Source organism: Lepidochelys kempii, chromosome 15 (genome assembly GCF_965140265.1).
Source record: "Lepidochelys kempii isolate rLepKem1 chromosome 15, rLepKem1.hap2, whole genome shotgun sequence".
NCBI lineage: Eukaryota > Metazoa > Chordata > Testudines > Cheloniidae > Lepidochelys > Lepidochelys kempii.
Window position 1 is genome coordinate 8937374 of NC_133270.1, and position 15104 is coordinate 8952477.

Here is a 15104-nt window from a genome sequence, read left to right on the forward strand (position 1 = left end):
AAGTATCCAGTAATTTTTGGATGCCTCAATTTTTGGGGAAGTCCAATTGGAGAGACAATCCAATTTTAAAAGACTCGGCGCATTCACAGACTCCCCTCACAAACCAGTAAGAGCTGCACGGGCTTAGCACCTCTGAAAATGTGGGCCTAGTGGTCTGTGCAATGGGGAGAATACATGGAGTTGTGAAGGCCATTTAGTTGTTTATAGAGTGCTTTGAGACCCTTAGATAAAAGGGGAAATAGAAAGGCAAAGTATTAGCCTAAATATATATAGATTTCTTATTTATGCAATACTCAGATACCCAAGTACTGCATTTCTAAACGGTTTGTATCTCTCATAACAGAGGCATCCAAATCTACATCCATGCTATATCTAGTCACACACAAATACTGAACATTTATACATGATCATATTGGTACTCAGCACTGCTTGCTTCACGGTGTACGGTGACACTTAACCAGAGAACACATTGCACTGTGAATTTCATTTGGAACAGGCTGATGTGAGTAAACGCACACTCCCTTAGTTTCAGCAAAGGCATTGGCTTATGAATCTCTCTATTTTTAAGCCAGAACATGGTTATTTATGGACACACGAGTGACCAGATAATCCACATCAATTTGTTTTGATGCCACGGTTATTGTATCCATGCATAAGCAAAATACCACGGTCCCGGTTTCGATACCTATCTGGCTCCCAGCATGGATTTATTGTGGAGGTATTGAACAGTATTCTCCTTACTCAGGAAAGGTAAATGTCAATGTATGCAAGCAGAGCTCACATGACTTATCAGTTACTATACATAGTTTTCAGTCACTGATTTAAACATTTAGGCAGATTTCCTGAGCCTTTATACAGATCCACTACTGACCTGAAATGCAAATACAGACTACATTAGCAAAATAGGAACAACAGCTTAGAGGACCAGATCCGAGTGAGGGATAGCTCAGTGGTTTAAGCATTGGCCTGCTAAACTGAGGGTTGTGAGGCCAATCCCTGATGGGGCCATTTAGGGATCTGGGCCAAAAATTGGGGATTGGTCCTGCTTTGAGCAGGGGGTTGGACTAGATAGCCTGCTCCCTTCCAGCCCTGATAATCTATGATCCTCAGCTAGGTTACCACTAGGAAGTTCTAGCTAAACCTAGGCTGTAAATTCTTTGGGACAGGGACCCTGCCCTGGGGAGGGGTGGTGAATTTCTAAGGCACAGATGGCATTCAGGCATCCACTGTCATTGACAGTCAGATGGATTTTGGCAGTTCAGTGCCTTTGTGCTTTTCCAAGTCCCCACTTTATCTCCCCTACACCTGTACAGCTCCATTCACAGCAAGTAGCTGATTCTGCTCTCCTTTAAATCAACTAGCATCTCTCTTTCCATTAACTTCAATGGGAGGTGGATCAGACCTTCGGGGATTTAGTGCATAATTATCAAGGGGCCTGACAGGATTTTCAGGGGGAAAATCCTAACTTGAAAGCATAGGAAGGAAATGAATGCACCTAGCTATAGAATCAAAAGCATCCAGTTAAGCAAAGACCTTGCGATGGTGTAAATCCGTGTAGCTCCACGGACTTGAATGGAAGCGATGCTGATTTACACCAACACGGATCTGACCCATGGGATATTCCATTCATTATGGCGCATCTGCCAGTGTTATTTGTTAACAAAATCTGAGATCCCAGCATCCCCCCATGCCTTGGCTCCAGGCAGCTGATGCTGAGGCCCTCCATACAACCCTGCCCTGCCAGTGGTGCACACCCCCTTCGATTCTTGCAGGAACAAATTACATTTTTTAAAGATAAAAATTGCTTTCCAACTTGTGGGGGAGGGATAGCTCAGTGGTTTGAGCATTGGCCTGCTAAACCCAGGGTTGTGAGTTCAATCCTTGAGGGGGCCATTTAGGGATCTGGGGCAAAAATTGGCGATTGGCCCTGAGCAGGGGGTTGAACTAGATGACTTCCTGAGATCCCTTCCAACCCGGATAGTCTATGATTCCTGGAGCCAAATAAGGAAAGAAATGAAACCGCGGTTTTAGTGACGAATCATAGAATACCAGGGTTGGAAGGGACCCTCAGGAGGTCATGTCGTCCAACCCCCTGCTCAGAGCAGGACCAATCGCCAATTTTTGCCCCAGATTCCTAAATGGCCCCCTCAAGGATTGAACTCACGACCCTGGGTTTAGCAAGCCAATGCTCAAACCCTTGAGCTATCCCTCCCCCGCCCCGCAGTCTCTACCTCTCCTTTTCTAGCCTTTAACTTGAATCAGAATGGAGCGGGCATCACGCTGGACGAGAAATTACCAAGGATTTTGCTCCTTCTCATCTCTAGGGGTGGACACCCCAGACTGGGGGTGGGTGGGGAGGGAGACTTTCAAAATCTGAATCGAGATCCGGATCTGAGCTTTGCCTCCCCTAACAGGCAGCACCCAAACCCCGGGTTTTTGCTCCCGCTCTTCAGTTATGGGACGTTCCAAGTCTGACTCCGAATTCCGGTCGAGGGTGGAGAACAGTTCCCGGGCGGGGGTGGATCAGTTTGGGCATGGAAGGAGTTATCTGTGGGAGCGAAATGGTATTGTAGTGGACCGGGCAAAGAGCCTGGGAAATCCCCACCCGCTTTGGCTCAAAGGGCAGGTGCGGACGCCAGTGGGACCGGACTGAAGTCGGGCTCAGAGAACAGGAGTCTTCTAAACGCGTTGACTCCGCGGTACTGGAGCGCACCTGCGGTTGGAAGAAGGAGGAAGATAAAACGCGCCGCTTCCATGGCAGCCCCCCGGGGTTAGCTCTTAGAGCAAGCAGCCAGGAGAGGTGGGAACAGGGGAGAGCGGCTGTAGGTGCCAAGACCAAGACCTGTAAACAGAGGAGCTGAGAACACGGTTTCGGGCCTTCGCGTTTGCGAGCGAGCGCCGGAGGGCTCGGAGGAAACTCGGCAAGTGCAAAGGGCTCGAGTAGCGAGATTCCCTCGAACGCCGGGTCTGGAGCTCGCAGGCAAAGCCTGGGTGTATTTTGGTGGGCGCCAACTCTTCCGCCGCCTTCTCAGCCGGCGGTGGCTGGGCCGGGGGATCCGGCAATCGGGTGCCCCTGCGAGTCCGAGAGGAGCTTGCCCCCTGCCCGAGTCCGCGGCCCGGCAAGGCCTGAGCCCGGCGTCAGCACCCTGGACAGATCCCGGGGCCGCCCACTCAGAGCCCGGGAAACCCAGCCCGGCCAGCCGGCTCTAGGCTGGCCTCTGAACCGAGTTACTCCGGGATACTCGTGACTCGTTACTGCCGGGGATCGGTGCGAGCTCCGGGTCTCCACGGAGCAAGCCGCGGGTTTGCAGGACTCTCCCTTGCCCCTGGCGTGCTTTGCAAGCCAAAGCGGTGACCCGCACCGTGCCCTTTTCCCGAGCCGGCCGGTGCAGCGCCCTCAAAAACCTGCCGCTGGGAGAAGGACTCGCTCCTTTTGCAAGGGGAGAAGGAAAAGTTACCGCTGACGGGCAGCTCGCCCCAGTGCAGCCCCAGGGCTGCTGGCCAGCCAGGGGATGCGGGAGGAAAGCCAGGCGCAGAGGGCAAGATGCTGGCAGGGCGGGTTTGCTAGCGGGGTGATCAATGGGGAGCCCACCAGTGGCTGCTCTGGCAGAATCGTAGCAGCCCGTCACTTGCGCACAGGGCCCGGGGAGGATCCTTTAGCGGCTTCAAACATGAGCGAGAGGGCGCGGGAAGGGTGGATGGCGGAGGGGGGTGGGAAGCAGCGTTAGTTATTCGGTGTAACCCCGGCGCTGCACGTCCACCCGCAGCCCAGCACGAGAAAGCGGCTTTATTTGCTCAGCCCCCACTCGTCTGGGCTGCAGAGCGCTTCTCCTTTCCGAGTTGGAGCGGTTCGGTGCGGAAAGGACGGAGCGGGGAATACAGTACAACGCGGACGGCGGGGGGCTCCGAGGCCGGTTGCAGTGGCCGAGCTTGGTGCACTTGTAAGGCCTGAAACGCTTTAAAAACACGCCGAACTTCTGAAGACTCGTTTAAGTAAAACGCGAGCGGGCCGCGGCTCCCCCTTGGACGGCATCTGGGGCGGACGCGCCCGGGGTAGCTCGGTGGGTTCGGATCACTCCGGCCGTTGTCCCCTGACTCCTGCGGTTGCCAGCTGCTCTTTCTAGCCCCCACGGTCTCCCCCGGCCTTAGGGCGTTTCGGAGAGAAGGTGGCAGCTGGAAAGGAGGAGCGGAGGGGACCCGGCTCTATGGACTCGTTCGCCCCCAGAAGGCAAGGGCAGAGTTGGCCATTCCTCTCCGAGCCGTGCGGCTGCGGGAACGGAACGGGGCGCTTTAAACCCACCGAGTAGCCGCGCACCTCTGCGGAGCGAGCGGGCAGCCCCGAGTCCGGCTGTCCAAGGGGGAAAGGCCGCAGGCGGCTGTTTCTTCTTCTCTTTCAGCCAGGGACAGTCCATCCCGGGGCCTGCTTTTTGCTGCTGGTTCTCGGCGTGGCGAGCCCAGGGCCCTGCTACACCTGGACCGCGTTACAACCGCTCGGCCCCCAGGTGCCCCCCCCTTACACAGATGGGTGTTAAATCACTGAGAGCAAAACGCGCATCCCCCGGCCCCGTCCCCGGCTGGGCTGCCGCGCAATGCCGCTGGCTTCTCCTCCGCGGGGGAGAGATCGATCTGCCCCCGGCCGGGCAGGAGGCCGGGGCAGCTGAAGGGCAATGCACATGTTAATACCCCCTCCCCCGGCTTTAGCCTGGCTAATCTTCAAAGCAACGTGGAAATAGAACAGGAGCGGCCCAAGGACCCAAGCGAAGCGAAGCCGGCGCCAGCCGCCGTGTCTAGGTCAGCTCCGCTCTCTCCCGGGAGTGGAGCTGGCCGCCCCCCGCCAGCGCTCCAGCGTCCCTGCCCCAGCCCGAGGCACGGAGCCAGGCATCCGGCGAGCTCTCTCTGTACGCGGCCGCTCTCCGCTGAGCAGCCCCGTCCCTCTTTCCCCAGGCGGAGAGTTTCCCCGGCCCCGCTGGCACGGTGCGGGGAAGAGAGCGCGGCCCTGGTGAGACTCGGGAGAAAGAGCAGGAGCCCCCTGAAGCCAAACCAATAGCGGGGTCTCTGTGGCTGGCGCGGATCTAACTTGGCACTGACCAGCCCCAGCAAGGCCGCTTTACAATCACCCCGACCGGGGGAGATTTGCTGCCCTAAGAGCTGCGGGGGGTTCTCCGCAGAGCCTTTGCTTTTACCTGCGCTCTAGAGCTGCCAGGGAAATACACCTGCGCCTGGAGAGAGCAGGGCGGAGGGCGTCTGCCCCCAGCTTTCCCTTGAAGAGTTCCCCCCGACCAAAGCGGAGGGGCTTTTCTGCTGGTATGTCCCTGCTCCCGGGTCAGGACCCGGGAAGGAGCTGGGAGCAAAGACAAAGTTTCAGAGGGAAGCCACGCTGAGAAACGCAGCCCCGCTGGCTTTCCAGATCGCTCCCTCTTCCTCTGCGCGGCCAGCTCGCCGCCTAACCCCTTCTCACAAGTGCACCAAGGCTTGAGAAACATGAATCCGTCACCCGCCTATCCCGCTCCGAAATGCCCTCGCCCTCCGCAGTGTGAACAGGAAGAGAAGCTAGGAAATTCGGGGGCGACCGGCAAACGCGAGAGCCGGCTGGCTTCTAACAAAGCGCCCCCGCATTTATTCGCCGGGGGGGGGGGGAAATCCCCTTTCCCTACAAGTTTTTCTCTCCTGGAGCTCCAGTTTGCACCAAGCACCCAACGCGGACATGGCATCGGCGTCATGTGGACAGAGCGAAGTGCTACGTGAAAGTATCACAACCGCGCCTCTTCTGCAACACTGCAGAGAGAAGCGTGCTCGCCCCCAGACATATTCCACCCCATGCTATACCCATCTCGGGTCGTAAAGTGCGGAGCAGGGTTACCGCTACCTGCCCCCAGGCGAGCACCCCTTTCCCTACGCGAGCGCCGTTGACCAGTTGTCGTTGCAGCTTTGTGTATTAGACACACACAGAGAGACACACACGCGCGCGCTTCTGAACAAACTGAAAAGTCGTTGCAAAGTTCGCTAGAGACACGCCAGCCAAACCCCACGGATTCGCCTGCGCCCCAGCCGCCAGACCGGCTCCCTCCCACCGCGGGTTTGCTGCGAGCAGGGTCGCTTTTCCTGGGAAGGGGGAAAAGCTTCGCTCCCGGGGAAAAGGTGCCCAGAGGCAGAGGGAGCCGAGCGCGCCCAGAGGTCGTGCCGGGGCTTACCTTGGGGAGCCTCCCTGGCTCCGGCTCCTGGGTTAAAGCACAAAAGCGGGGGGCATGGTCGCCAGCCCGCTGCTCTGGCTGCAGGCTCGCCGAGCGGAGCTGCTCGGGTCGATGGACTTACCTTCCAGCAGAGCAGCCGCCTTTGGCTGTCCAAGGCGGGGTCCCCCTTCCCCCGCAAGTGGGGCTGGCTGCGCCGCTCTCCCGCACCGGGGGAGGAATAAGTCGCTTTCCCCAGCCCCCCCTCCCTCTCCCTCTCCTCCCCTGCAAGCACCGAGCGTCTCTTCGCGGGGAGATGAAAAGGCAGCAAAAATATGGAGGGAGGGAGCCCCAGCGATGAGCTCAAGCCGGGTGGCCGCGGAGGAATTTATTCCTTGATGTGCCTCCGGTATCCGATCATCGCTGACCCCGACTTCACTCGGGCGCCCGAGCAGGGCTTTGGCGGGGTGCGGAGCGAGCGGCTGCAGCCCTCCTGAGAGAGGCCAGGCGCTGTGTGCGCCGCGCCCTGCGCCTCTTATAGAGCCGCCTGGCCGGGTGGGGGGGTCACTCTAGTCGGGGGCCAAATAATCACCACCCAGCTGAAACTCCTTTTCCAATTAGAGAGCTATGAAGAACTCCCCCCTCTCCCCTCCCCCCGCTTGTTGACAGGCGCTCTGCAGCCCGCTTTCTCCGCCGTGCACCTCTTCCAAACCGAAGGGGGCTCCGGCCAAGGAGACTCCAGCTCGCGTGTGCAAAGGGGGCGGTGGGTGAACAGGGCTGCCCCTCCAATCACCCGGTTAGGGAAAGGCCCCTGCCCGGTCACTTCTGGAACTTTGCAGCTGGATGTGTGCCAGGCGGCCAGCTCCGTCCCCAGTCACAGGGCTGCCTGGAGCATGGGTTGCCTTGCCGCACACTCCATCCCCCTCGCAAGCCCCCGAGGGAGGACGGACCCCAGAGCTGGAGCCAGAGCCTGCCCAGGGGGAGCGGTCTCCTCTCACTCACACGGGTGCTGAAACAGGGCTGTTCGCCTGGCCCTGAGGAGGCATCCCGCACTTCCTCCACCCCCCCCTGCAGCCACCTCTTTCCAAGGGGAAGGGTGGGGGGACTGGACAGCGAGGGGATGTTTCAGGTGGCCTACAAGACCCACAATGGTTCTGGAGTTGGGCCCCCGCCCCCACGTGTATCAGGGGGAGGAAAGGAGCCCAGTTTGAAAAGCAAAGCAAAAACTCTGCCACTCAACTCCCTGCACTCAGGGGGGGGGGGGGGGGGAGAGAAAGGCTTGGATTGGGATGAGCGGGATGGTACAGCGGTTTCCCCCTCAATGGACTATATGTCTGTTCTTCATAGCCAAGACACAGAGCTCTAGCTAGGTGGGACCTGGGGCTGTCTGCCTATCTTTAGCTCTCTTCCCTTTGTGGAGCATTAACGGCTCCTGATAAAGCACCGTGTAGACACAGGTTTGACATCATCCTTCCGTCTTTGCAACTGCTCCCGATTTCTATGGCAACCCCCCCCCCCTCAAAATACATCAAAAATCTGTTCTTCCAGGGTTCTCTGTTCACCTGCTTAAAACAAAATTTGGGAGGGGATAGCTCAGTGGTTTGAGCATTGGCCTTCTAAACCCAGGGTTGTGAGCTCAATCCTTGAGGGGGCCATTTAGGGATCTGAGGCAAAAATTGGGGATGGGTCCTGCTTTGAGCAGGGGGTTGGACTAGATGACCTCTTGAGGTCCCTTCCAACCCTGATATTCTATGATTCTATAAGAAACCTGGCTCCAAGGGCCTGCTCTTGTGATTTGCATGTGCCAATGCCTCCCATGGGAAACCTGGACACTGGGTTGCCGGTGGGTAAAAAGGGCAGCCAAGCTGGCCAGGGAAGGAGTTGGTAGACTGAGTGCCTAGTGGCAGAGTTGTGTACCTTAAGGCAACTAGACAATCAGGCTAAACAGCAGCAGCCCAAGTAATTCAATTAGAAAACTTTCCACAGTTGATTAAAAAAAAAAAAGCAACCACCACACACAAGTGAGCCTGTGAGATGTCAGAACATTTAGCCAATGAAGAAAGGGGGCGGGGGGAGGCTAATTAAATGCACCCAGCATGCGGAAGCTGAAAAGTCTAGCGAGCTGTGTCAGTCAGCTCAAAAGAAAAAGTCCAGTTCCACCTCTCTTTTTTTCTGGCATGCCTCTTACATCAAGATGTAATACATCATCCCAGGCTAATGAAAACATCATTATCTCCATTTGGATGCAGGAAGGACTAATTTAATAGTAAGCTCTCCAAAGGCATCTGCTCAAATACACTCAGCAGAGAAACCTGCCTGGAACACACAAGTTAGGGAGTGGAGGGTAGGTGGGAGGATTGACAGATCAACATGAATATTTAAACAGCCAATTGGTCCAGCTCATCCCCTATGATTGCAGCTGAGTGACACCCAGAGGTTGCCGACTTCAGGCCAGGGCTCACATACACCTGCCCAGTGAAAGTGATCCTTCAGGATGGTGTTTTCAAGCCTGGCCTCTGTGGTGCCCAGCTGTGTTATGTAGAGAGGGGAAGTGCAAGGGGCGCTGGGGGAAGATGTACAGGAACATGGCTGGCCCCTTTGAGGGGCTCCGACACTCCTCAGTGGCCCATGTTTTAAGAGGAGATCAGCTCTGCTCCCACGCCTACCCTTAACCCTAGTGAGGCTCTGCCTTCCTCCTCAGGAGCCTGTTTCCACTCCATTCAGTAGCACCATTTCTGACAGGTTTCAGAGTAGCAGCCGTGTTAGTCTGCAAAAAGAACAGGAGGACTTGTGGCACCTTAGAGACTAACAAATTTATTGGAGCATCAGCTTTCGTGGACTACAGCTCACTTCACAGGATCAAGCCCCAGGTGCATATCTGTGGATTCATTGCAATGCCCTGCCGCTCAAACTCTGTTCTCAGTTACACCAGTGTAAATCTAGAGTGTCCATGCCAAAGTTAATGAGCCAGATCTTGAACTGGTGCAAATCAACACAGCCCTGACAACTTCAACTGCATTGAAGTCGGTGGAGCTATGTTGATTCATGCCATCTGTCTCAGTGTGTAAATCCAGGGTAGCCAAGAGCAGAATTTGGCCCTGGGTATTCAAAAAGCATTCCAGGGCCCTAGTCTCTGTGTACCCTGCAAATCTTCACATGCCACGGAAGAGTCTGTCAGTCCTCCCTTCCCAGACTGGCTGTGAGCCAGTCTGGAGAAAGATGCTTGGGGGTTAATACAAAGTTAAATCATGAATGGCGTAGAAGGCAAACTGGAATCAGAAGGAAGACTCATGTGAACAGAGAAGGCAAAGGAGCGTTCTTGTCCCATCAGTGTTCAGTGAGTCCATTCCAATCCAGCCCAGGGCTTGATGATGGGACAGCAGATGTTTGAATCCCTCTGGAAGATACTGTTCTTCCAGTAACAGGTGCCCTCAAACTGAATTTCTCCATAGTGGGCACTTACTCTCTGTGCCCTCCTCCTCCAGTGGAAAGGGAGTGGTTACCCACATGCTAACGTTGATCCTCCAACTTGCATCCTTCTCTCACACGGGGAAATTGGAGTGGCTGCCGGACACACAGGACGGCCCCAAGAAAAGCAGAGAAAGCAATGCCCACCTCAGCACAGATGTGGGCTGGAGGGGACTCAGGAGCCACCATCCCAGAGAAGAGAGGGTTGAGAGGCTGTCCCTGCCCGAGATGGCATCACCCCATTTCCAGATACCACTAAACCATGCCTGCCTGTGATGTCTTGTCCCCAGGGCATCGAACCATACTTGGGAAGTGCAAATTATCTGTTTTTAGGATGCACCAAAGTGGCAGGTTTAAAATAAACTCAATAGAAAATAACTCTTCCTCTCCCCTCCGCCTGAGTTGCCTCCATGCCTTCAAGCCCCCCACCCCATTTCAAACAACACAGGCCGAAGTTTGTTCTAGGCTATCTATAGGCTCGGTGTGATTATAGGAGCCAAGTGTAAACATTCCCAGCTCATACACTCACTAAGAAGTTTTCTTCTCCTATTGTGCTGTCCTTGATTTTCCTCTCCCTCTACAACACATCCTCCCCCCACCCCTCTCAGGACAAACTGGTTATCGAGGGCTAAGTGTGTGTGTGTGGGGGGGGGGAATTTATATTAAAGCATCTTATGAAGGCAGTGGCAGCATATCCCTAGGGTAGCTCAGTTTTAGGGGCAGCCCCAGCCAAGCTCCGTTGCAAAGGGATCTAACTGAGAAGCCGTCTGTCCTGAACAGGCTGCTCTCAATGCTTAGCTCTTTAAGATCCTTAGAAAAAATGTAGCCCCAGCATGGATCATGGCTGCAGTAACCTAGGCAGCAATCCAGTGTAGCCTGGTGGCTCTGGACTCACTCGGATGCTTGTTATGTGTAATTCTAAGTGTCCTAGAGGGATTACTGCACTGGGAATAAAGAAACAGCTAAAGGTATTTATACCAAAGCCTAAACAGCCTATGTAGTCGCATACATACATACAGCAGCTGATAGTAGGTGGCCTGGCACAGAGATTGCAATGATTTGGGACAAATCCCAAGATTGTTTTCTCTCTCTGCTCCAGTCTTCAGAGGGTGCCTATGCTTATGCTCGCCTAGAGGTGGCAGTGAACCTTCACTGTTGCCCCCATATCCAACCGTACACCACTATGGGAGGGCTGGAAAGTCCCCTAAAGGTTATTGGGTTTGTGCTTTCTGTTCAGCTGCTCGTACACTATGTTATTGAGGGCGTGCGTGCCTCCACACAGATGGCATAAAACAGACTCAGACTCTTAGCCTTTACGGCCAGAAGGGCTCATCATGATCATCTAGTCTGATCTCCTGCACATCGCAGGCCACAGAACCTCACCCACCCATTCCTGTAATAGACCGAGAACCACTGGCTGACCTCACAGCGAAGAATCCTGAGCACCGATTTCTTTTCTGCTTACCCTCAACCACCCCTCTCCCTCTATACACACACACGCCCTTGTAAATTAAGATAATTTTTCAGACTTTAATATGCATGCAAAAGTCACTGGTTATTAGTAACTGATCTGATCATCCTATGATTTTGTATTAGCTGGTCATCACAAGTTTAACTTGCCCTTTAAGAATTACTCATCCTATCAAACTAACACAACTTGGGGCATAAAGTAATATAAAGCCATCCAAAGGAGGAATTATTTTTGAATTTCCTCCTCTCCTTCTCCCCTACATTCTGTCAGCCTTAAAGGAAAAGTCTCCTTTGTGTCTGTCCTTTAGCTCGCAGACAAGTCCCAGATTTGTAACAGCACAGCACCTAGCCCCACACCACACACTGGATTGCAGCTTTTCACTTAACTTGGCCCTCTTCCAGAAAAGCAGGCAAGCACATGTTTAAACTTTAAGCACATGCCCAGGCGCTTGCTGAATTGGGGCCTTTATTTCTAAACGTGCTAACTTACACATATATTTGTTATTCTTTTATAACACTTTTGAAGAACAGGACAAATGTGGATACAAATGCTGATCACAAAAAATGCTAATAAAAAGGCAATTAAATAGCAGGAGACAGCGCAAGTGGTAGGTTCCTTCACTGAACCTAGCTTAAGTCTCAGAAAGACACCAAAGAGATCTGGTCCACATAAGAAATTCCAGAGGGATGAATTACTCCTTAGCTGGCATATCAATGCCATAGACAAAGCCTCTATCTTCCCCTCATTTTCCCCTCTTTCACTTCAAATGCCCGTCTTTTAAAAGTCACACTCATGATTAAAATATCCCAGAGAATCTCTTTTCATTAGGGCCGTCAATTAATCGCAGTTAATTCACACAATTAACTCAAAAAATTAATGGCGATTAATCGCACAGTTAAACAAGAGAATACCAATTGAAATTTATTAAATATTTTTGAATGTTTTTCTACATTTTCAAATATATGGATTTAGATTACAACACAGAATACAAAGTGTACAGTGCTCACTTTATATTAGTTTTATTACAGATATTTGCACTGTAAAAAACAAAACAAATAGTATTTTTCAATTCACCTCACACAAGTACTGTCGTGCAATCTCTTTATCATGAAAGTGCAACTTACAAATGTAGGGTTTTTTTTTTTGGTTACATAATTGCACTCAAAAACAAAACAGTGTAAAACTTTAGGCCTACAAGTCCACTCAGTCCTACTTCTTGTTCAGCCAACACTAAGACAAACAAGTTGGTTTACATTTACAGGAGATGGTGCTGCCTGTCACCTGAAAGTGAGAACAGGCATTCGCATGGCACTTCTGTAGCTGCCGTTGCAAGGTATTTATGTGCCAGATATGCTAAACATTTGGATGCCCCTTCATGCTTCAGCCACCATTCCAGAGGACATGCTTCCATGCTGATGATGTTCATTAAAAAATAATGCATTAATTAAATTTGTGACTGAACTCCTTGGGGGAGAACTGTATGTCTCCTGCTCTGTTTTACCCACATTCCGCCATAGATTTCATGTTATAGCAGCCTTGGATGATGACCCAACACATGTTCTTAAAGCGTTTTAAGAACACTTTCACAGCAGATTTGACAAAATGCAAGGAAGATACCAATGTGAGAGTTCTAAAAATAGCTTCAGCACCCCACTTGCTTTCAGAAGTCTTAAAAGAGCAACACTCCAATGCAAAAAAAAAAAAAAAGAAAAAAAGAAAATCAACCTTCTGCTGGTGGCATCTGACTCAGATGATGAAAATGAACATGCGTCGGTCCGCTCTGCTTTGGATCGTTATCAAGCAGAACCCGTGATCAGCATGGACACATGTCCTCTGGAATGGTTGTTGAAGCATGAAGGGACAGAGGAATCTTTAGCACATCTGGCACGTAAATATCTTGCGACGCCGGCTACAAAAGGGCCATGCAATCTCCTGTTCTCACTTTCAGGTGACATTGTAAACAAGAAGCGGGCAGCATTATCGCCTGCAAATTGTAATCAAGTTTTTTGTCTGAGCAATTGGCTGAAATAGGACTGAGTGGACTTGTAGGCTCTAAAGTTCTACATTGTTTTATTTTTCAATGCAGTTACTTTTTGTACAAAATTCGACATTTATAAGTTCAACTTCCATGATAAAGAGATTGCACTCCAGTACTTGTAATAGGTGAATTGAAAACCACTATTTCTTTTGTTTTTTACAAATATTTTTAGTGCAAATATTTTTAATCAAAAATAAATATAAAGCGAGCACTGTACACTTTGTATTCTGTATTGTAATTGAAACCGATATATTCGAAAATGTAGAAAACATCAGAAACATTTCAATAAATGGTATTCCGTTATTGTTTAATCGCGCAATTACTTTTTTAAAATAACTTGACAGCCCTACTTTTTATTAAAATACTTTTAATGGAAGTTCCCCAAACATTCATACTTTAAGGAAAATATTTAAAATCCAGGGAACATACAAGAGTTTGAGGGTGTCTTGTTAGTTCATCCTCATATTTAAAGGGTAGAAACCTTGTTTGTGCCTCATATTCTTGAAGTGGTCCAAGCTTCTCCCAAGTTGTTCATTTGCCACAGCTCTATTTTTAAATAGGAGCATTTCTCAGTACCCCCTAGCTTTGTTTAATATTTTTTAGCAACCGAAAGAGAGCTCTGTGTTTTGGCCCAGTGCCTCAGCTGGTGCAAACTCCTGAGGTCCCTTCCACCCCTGATATTCTATGAAGTTGATCCAGCTAGGATGGTTTACAGCAGCTGAAAAGCTGTTTCTTTACATTTATACTAAATAAGGGGTGACTTGAGGTCCCACTGACTAACCAATAGCAAAAAAAAGGCCATTGAAAAGTTATTCATGAGTGAAAAAAGTTACCTGATAAATTTCTTGCCCACTTCAAAAGACACACAAAATCTAAGCATTATTAACAACAAATCCTACATAATATAAGGCTATATTTAAATATAGTCCTTTAACATTTAAAAGCACAACCAAAAAAGCAAAGAAAAAAACAAACAAAGCAAAAACATCCTTAAACTAGAAATTATCCTATTCCTGCAGTGCCTGGAGGCCCCAGTCAAGTTCAGCACCCCACTATGCCAGTCACAGTTCATACGCAGAGTAGGAATCCCTGGCCCCAAAGATGATAGAGTCCACATGGACAAAGCATGTGAGGAAGGAAGGATTATAATGGGTATGTACTTAAAGTAAATAAATAAAAAAAAAATCCAGTACCATCAACTATTTGTGAAACTAAAACAAAATAAAACGAAAAGAAAAATGTTTAGTTTTAACTTCAAAAAGAGTTCTGAAAAGATCCCACCCCAAAACCCCAAAGAGCGATCAAAATCTTGCTAACCAACAGTAACCTAAATGCATATGTACTCGCAGAGCTGCATATTTAGGAGTTCAAGAAGTCGCCCAGCCACTTTCACTGAGGCAATGAATCAAGGGGAATATCTGAGCTCAGCAAGAGGAGTACCTTATCGTTTTGACAAAACGCCATGGGGAGCTGGTGGTGGACGCTAAACTAAAACACACAGTCTGCATCACTCACACACTTCTGAATCAGCCTCATCTCACTGCAAACAAACCTTAGCAATGATCACACACACACAATAAATCAGCCGCAGCCCAGCAGCTCCAAAAAAACCAAAACCAAAACCCTTTCTAGGCCCAGTGCTGCCTCTGCAATCTACAAAAGAATGACTCCACTCAGCCTTAGCATTGATTGGCAAGAAGTTCACAAAAGCTTTGCCAGGAATTAGATTTATTTCTGGAATGATTTTAATGGGATACTGAAATGCTGTTGTAATTTAAAGGTATTAACAGCTTCTCCCTTTTAAACCAGGATGAAGTTAAACCATATTTCCTGGAGAGGAGATGGAAGCTGACTTTAGCGAAACAGCGACATTGTGACATTTCATTCACATTTAAAATGATTCATTTTCATTAATTTGCCTGTCACCAAATTGTTCTTTAAGGACAATGGTTTATAAAAG

At 50.6% G+C, this 15104-nt stretch overlaps 1 protein-coding gene across 4 annotated transcripts in view; it reads right to left on the reverse strand.

The window, feature by feature from the left end:
- NOS1 (nitric oxide synthase 1) overlaps nt 1–15104 on the reverse strand; it is a 140519-nt gene that overhangs the window by 78949 nt on the left and 46466 nt on the right. Inside the window, exon 1 of one of the 4 annotated variants that reach the window (XM_073312328.1) lies at nt 6869–6931. The exons of 1 other annotated variant lie outside the window; for it this stretch is intronic. The gene's annotated coding sequence lies outside the window, so the exon portion shown is untranslated. Of the gene's footprint in view, nt 1–6191; nt 6290–6312; nt 6754–6868; nt 6932–15104 lie in introns of those variants that run through there. 2 more of the 4 variants (XM_073312325.1, XM_073312327.1) reach the window with 2 other exon arrangements.